Raw genomic sequence first — 6,613 nt, forward strand, 5'->3', positions numbered from 1 at the left:
CTTGCATAATCCCTATATGGATTAAGACCAGGCTGATTCGTCTCCTATTCACCCTTAATCTGATTAACAACGAGGGCCGAATCACCGTAAACATCAAGATGCTTGATCCTAAGGTCAATGCATTCCTCCAATCCCATAATACAGGCCTCATATTCAGCCATATTATTCGTGCATTTGAAAGTTAGCCTTGCTGTAAAAGGAATATGTGTACCCTGAGGAGTAATGATTACTGCCCCAATACCATTTCCATACTGGTTTACAACGCCATCAAACACCATACTCCATCGGGAACCAGGTTCTGGCCCTTCGTCGAGTGTAGGTTCATCATAATCTTTCATTTTCAAATACAAAATCTCCTCATCTGGGAAGTCATATTGAACTGACTGATAATCCTCGATCGGCTGGTGTGCCAAATGGTCAGCCAAGACACTACCTTTAATAGCCTTCTGAGCTCGATACTCAATATCATACTCAGATAACAACATCTACCAATGGGCAATCCTCCCAGTTAAAGCAGGCTTCTCAAATATATACTTGATTGGATCCATTCTGGATATCAACCAAGTCGTATGATTTATCATATACTGGCGTAAGGGCTTAGCTGTCCAAGCCAGAGCACAGCATGTCTTCTCAAGCATTGAATATCGAGACTCGCAATCAGTGAACTTCTTACTCAAGTAGTATATAGCATACTCTTTATTCCCTTATTCATCTTGCTGACCAAGGACACAACCCATTGAATCTTCAAGAACAGTCAGGTACAAGATCAAGGGTCTTCCTTCCACAGGTGGGGACAGAATCGGAGGCTCAGACAGATACTCTTTAATACTGTCAAAGGCATTCTGGAAATCCTCGGTCCAATCATGAGACTGATCTTTCCGGAGGAGCTTGAATAGCGGTGCACATGTGGCAGTCATGTGAGATATGAATCTGGAAATGTAATTCAAGCGGCCAAGAAAACCTCGGACTTGCTTCTCAGTCCTGGGCGCAGGCATCTCTTGTATTGCTTTGACCTTTGCAGGATCAACCTCAATACCTCTTTCCCTGACAATGAAACCCAATAACTTGCCGGAACGGACTCCAAATGTACACTTGTTGGGATTCAGACGAAGCTTATACTTTCTCAAACGTTGGAAAAGCTTTAACAAGTGGTCCACATGTTCGACTTCCGTTCTTGACTTTGCAGTCATATCATCAACATATACCTCAATCTCCTTGTGCATCATATCATGAAACAAGGTAGTCATAGCTCGTTGATACGTGGCTCCGGCGTTCTTCAAAGCGAAGGGCATCACTCGATAACAGAATATTCCCCAAGGTGTGATGAATGTTGTCTTCTCCATATCCTCGGGTGCCATTTTAATCTGATTATATCCGGAAAATCCGTCCATAAATGAGAAGACATTGAATTTAGCTGTATTATCTACCAACATATCAATATGTGGTAGAGGAAAATCATCTTTTGGACTAGCTTTATTCAAGTCTCTATAGTCCACACACATTCGGACTTTTCCATCTTTCTTAGGCACGGGCACAATATTGGCCACCCATTGATGATATGATGAAGTCACCAGAAACCCCGCATCAATTTGCTTCTGAACTTCCTCTTTGATCTTTACTGCCATATCAGGATGAGTTCTTCTGAGCTTCTGCTTCACAGGCACGCACTCAGGTTTCAAGGGTAGGAAATGTTGCACAATATCAGTATCTAGACCAGGCATGTCTTCATATGACCAGGCGAAGACATCGACGTATTCTCGTAGCAATTCAATCAACCCCTTCTTATTAGATTCTTCCAGGAGTGCCCCAATCTTCACTTCTCGCACGCAATCTTCAGACCCCAAGTTGACTGTTTCCAGATTCTCAAGATGTGGCTGAATGATCTTCTCTTCATGCTCAAGTAGACGGGTGATCTCATCAGGAATCTCTTCAACATCATCTTCCTCTGCCTCAAATGCAGGGAATTCAAAATTGGGAGATGGTGTTGGATCATTATGTTCAATGGGTTTGATCAACCTGCATAACGATTTTGGATATGAAAAGCTTTAGAATTCAAACAAGGCAAATCATTATGCAGATGAAAAGATTGATTTTATTCTTATTTTTAGGGTTTTATGTGATCACCAATTTCATGCAAAAAGCGAAAAGGGAAAATAATTTGGAAAAACAAATATTTAACATGAATTTATTGAATGAAAATATCATTGTATTTATGTTGCCAACAATGTCATCACTCCTCCTTTTGGCATGGGAGAAGGGTTTTTAAACAAAGTGATCATTACGTTGACTTGTGGATAACTGTAGGAATATCCACAGCGACCCAATTGTTGCAAATTCCTCCAGGGATGATGAAATTGTCTGAATCTTCTGCATCCTCTTCCAAGACAGCAACAACTTCTTCATCCTGACCAGTGTGGATGAAACCTCCACTCTTGAATAACCCTTTCTCATTGAAGACCCCAGAAGAAAAGCCAATGCCAGCCCGGGACTTGTTGTCTTCTAACTCAATCATTTTTCCTAGACCAGCAATTGCACCGCACTCAATGGCCAACTTCGCATCTCTATAAGAAGTAAATGAAGGAGTTCTCTTCTCAATAGGCTCAGCTATAGATAAAGCTTGGAAAGGAGTTCCAACTTCATCCTCATCATCTATATACGAGAAGGAAGACAAGTGGCTAACCAGGAGAGCCTTTTCTCCCCATACCACCACCAGTTTCTTATTCTTCACAAATTTCAGCTTCTGGTGTAGGGTGGATGTCACGGTGCCAGCCTCGTGAATCCATGGTCTGCCTAAGAGACAACTGTACGATGGGTGGATGTCCATAACCTGGAAGGTAATTTGGAAATCACTTGGTCCGATCTTGATTGGGAGATCAACTTCCCCAATCACAGTTTTTCGAGACCCATCGAAAGCTTTCACAACAACTCCACTTTGCCTCACGGGAGGCCCTTGATATGACAATATTGAAAGAGTGGACTTTGGCAATACGTTCAGGGATGACCCAGTATCCACCAGCATATTGGACATGGCATCGTCTTTGCAATTCATGGATATGTGTAAAGCCAAGTTGTGGTCTCTTCCCTCCTCAGGGAGATCAGAGTCACAGAAACTCAAATTGTTACAAGTAGTAATGTTTGCAACAATGCTATCGAATTGTTCTATTGTGACATCATGATCTACATATGCCACATCCAAAACTTTCTGCAGAGCCTCTCTATGTGGTTCTGAATTCAAAAGTAATGATAATACGGATATTTTGGATGGCATTTGTAGAAGCTGGTCTACAATGTTGTACTCGCTCTTCTTGATGAGCCTCAGCATCTCATCACATTCTTCTTTTCCATTGCCACTAGGGCCAACAGAAGTAGGAGTTTCAGTACAAAGGAGGGTTTAACAGCAAGTGCCGGATTCGGAGAATTCACCGCATTCCCAATCGGGCGTTCAACAAAATCAGCATTAGCTTGAGGCTTCGGTGGTGCTGAAAATACACGACTGTTGTGGGTCAAACCACTTACATCAGCGATGTTCACAACAGAGGAGGATGGAAAAGTCACCTCTTTCCCATCTTCTACAGCAACAGCGTTGTAACGAAAGGGAATCGCCTTTTCAGAAGAATATGGTACTGGACCGGCAGGCTTAATGATAAGAACAGGAGAAACCTTCTACTTGCTACCATCATACTTAATGGTAACAGGTTCGGGCATCCGGAATACTGGGGAAATCACGTTGACCTCAGGTTCATCTTCATCAACATTCCTATTCTGAAGGATTTCAATGACCCCTTCGTCCAGCATTTCCTGAAGATCCTTGCGCACCTGGCGACAACCCAATCGGTTAACAGGGCATATTCGGCATCTATCATGATCGTGCTCATAGTGACTGTACTCGCATAGCAAACGATGCAACTCGACCAGAGACTGTCGGATATGACTGACATATTTGACCTTGTACTTGCCAGGGCAGCCCTGGACCATGTTGACAGATTTTCCATGCTCGGGCAATAGGTTCTTCTTCACGTTAGGACCTACGTCCTCAAAACACAGAATGCCACACCTCACAAGGTCTTGAATCTTGGTCTTCAAAGGATAGCAATTCTCCACGTCGTGGCCGGGAGCACCAGAATGGTATACACAATGCAATTCGGGCTTATACCACCACTGGGGGTTAGCAGGTATAGCCGGTGGGTCTCTCAGAGTAATCAACTTCCTCTCTATCAAAGAGGGATATAATTCTACGTACGTCATCGGAATAGGATCAAAAGTGACCCTTTTCCTCTCGTAACTAGTGCTAGTTTGATTACTGTTTCGAGGCTGGTAGGCCTGCTGTTGCGGACGGTGTTGTTGCTGATATTGCTGAGGTGGTTGCTGATTGTTGCTATGTTGATTGTCTTTGAACACAGGTGTTATATGAGCCACTTAGTGCTGGTATCTGGTGAGACGCACAGTCTTCCTCCTCATAGAGGGTCTTCTTGGTTTCACATGGGAGGTCACAGCATGTGTCTCTCCATCTTTCTTCTTCGCAAACGCCCCATAACGTTTGGCAGAAGAACCTTCTTCTCTGGTTAGACGTCCTTCTCTAACCCCTTCTTCTAAACGCATCCCCATATTCACCATCTCGGTGAAGTCAGAAGGAGCGCTAGCAATCATCCGCTCATAATAGAATGAACTCAAGGTCTTCAGAAATATCTTGGTCATTTCCTTCTCTTCTAGCGGAGGCACGATCTGTGTTGCCACCTCTCGCCACCTCTGGGCATACTCTTTGAATGTTTCCTTGTCCTTCTGGGACATGGCCCTCAATTGATCCCTATCGGGAGCCATATCCACATTGTATTTATATTGCTTGACGAAGGCTTCGCCAAGATCATTGAAGGATCTGATGTTCGCACTGTCTAACCCCATGTACCATCTCAGGGAAGCACCGGACAAACTGTCCTGAAAGTAGTGGATGAGCAACTGGTCGTTATCAGTCTGAGTAGACATCTTCCTGGCATACATGACCAGGTGGCTGAGAGGACAAGTATTTCCTTTGTACTTTTTAAAGTCAGGGACCTTGAATTTCACAGGAATCTTCACGTTGGGAACCAAACACAGTTCGGCAGCAGACTTGCCGAAGAGATCCTTTCCTTTAAGAGTCTTCAATTCCTTGCGAAGCTCAAGAAATTGATCGTTCATAGCGTCCATCTTCTCATAGACATCTGGGCCCTCAGACGACTCAGAATGATAGATGGTGTCGTCTACCCTAGGCATGGTATGCACGACAGGAGGAGAAACAGCAAGGACCGGGCTAGATGCCGGCATAGAAGCAAAAGTGGGAGCAGGACCCTCAGGCATGAAATTTGGAGGCATCCCCCACGGAAACCCGGTTGGCATGGCTGTAGGAGCAAAGTGTGCACTGGCTGCAGGCACAGTAGAGGAGACAATCTCTGAGATAAATGTCCTCTGGGGAGGAGTTGAAGGCATTGGAGAAGACTGGCTCTAGGCAGCCAAGAATGATTCCATCAAAGCGCTCAGTCTGGCCACTTCCTCCTTGAGTTCACGGTTCTCTTGCTCTAGTTGATCCACCAGTCTTGTAGAGTTGGCTCTAGTGTAGTACCGGTGAGTCAGCTTGTCTTCAAAATAAATGAAGAGCACAGAGTTAGACCACAGGACAAGAGACCGAAAACCAAAACTTGCTTATGCACATGATGCATGCAATGCTGGTGCACATGATTTGTTTTTATTTTTCAAAGGAACTTTAGGGTTTTATTTGCAAATTTTGGAATTATTTAACATTCATTGCATATAGAAATATCTCAAAAAATAATATCAGGGAAAGGAAAATAATTATCCTATGGATCCCTAGAAACAAGTATTTAATGCTCGGGACACAGGAAGATAAGTTGCACGAAGCCTCTTCACCTCTCTCTCATAAGCTGTCTCCATATCTGCTTTTTCCTTGGCGAGTTGATCGTACTTCCTCTTCCAAAACCGGGAAGACTGAGGAAGTAGAGAAGTCCATGCATCATCAGGGTCATCAATAACTTGATGCTCGAGGAACTCAATCAAAGCATCCTTCTCCTTAATCTGCTGAAGCAACTCTTCCCTTTCACGGATCCAGGCATGTGATAGGTCTTCGTCTCTCAACTCCTCTACTCCTTGATTAGGGAGGATTGAAGGCCCATCCATAACCAAAGGTGTAGGTCTCGGATACTCGTAAGGCATGAGATACTCAGAAGCTCTCCTCCTTACCCAAGCAGTGTAAGGCTCCAAAGCGATGCAATTCTTAGGGCCCAACTCCTTCCTTCCTTTTTTATGAATCTTGCGCCAAGCGCGGACCATCCTAGCTTTCAAACCTTGGGGATCTTTACCCTCCTAAAAGAACACACCCTCTAACAAAATTTTATTAGGTTTATCCTTTAGGGGGAACCCAAGCTGACGACGTGCTAAAACATGGTTGTAGTTAATCCCACCACATGTACCAAGAAGAGGCACATTGGAGAATTCACCACAAGAGTCGATAATCTGCACACCATCATACACACGGTTGTACCAAGAGATATCATCATTAGTGAGAGACATAAGTCTCGTGGACCACCGTAGACATTCCTTGTTCTCCTTGAAAGCGACCGTCTGA

This window comes from Lathyrus oleraceus, chromosome 6 (assembly GCF_024323335.1).
Source record: "Lathyrus oleraceus cultivar Zhongwan6 chromosome 6, CAAS_Psat_ZW6_1.0, whole genome shotgun sequence".
NCBI classification, from domain to species: domain Eukaryota; kingdom Viridiplantae; phylum Streptophyta; class Magnoliopsida; order Fabales; family Fabaceae; genus Lathyrus; species Lathyrus oleraceus.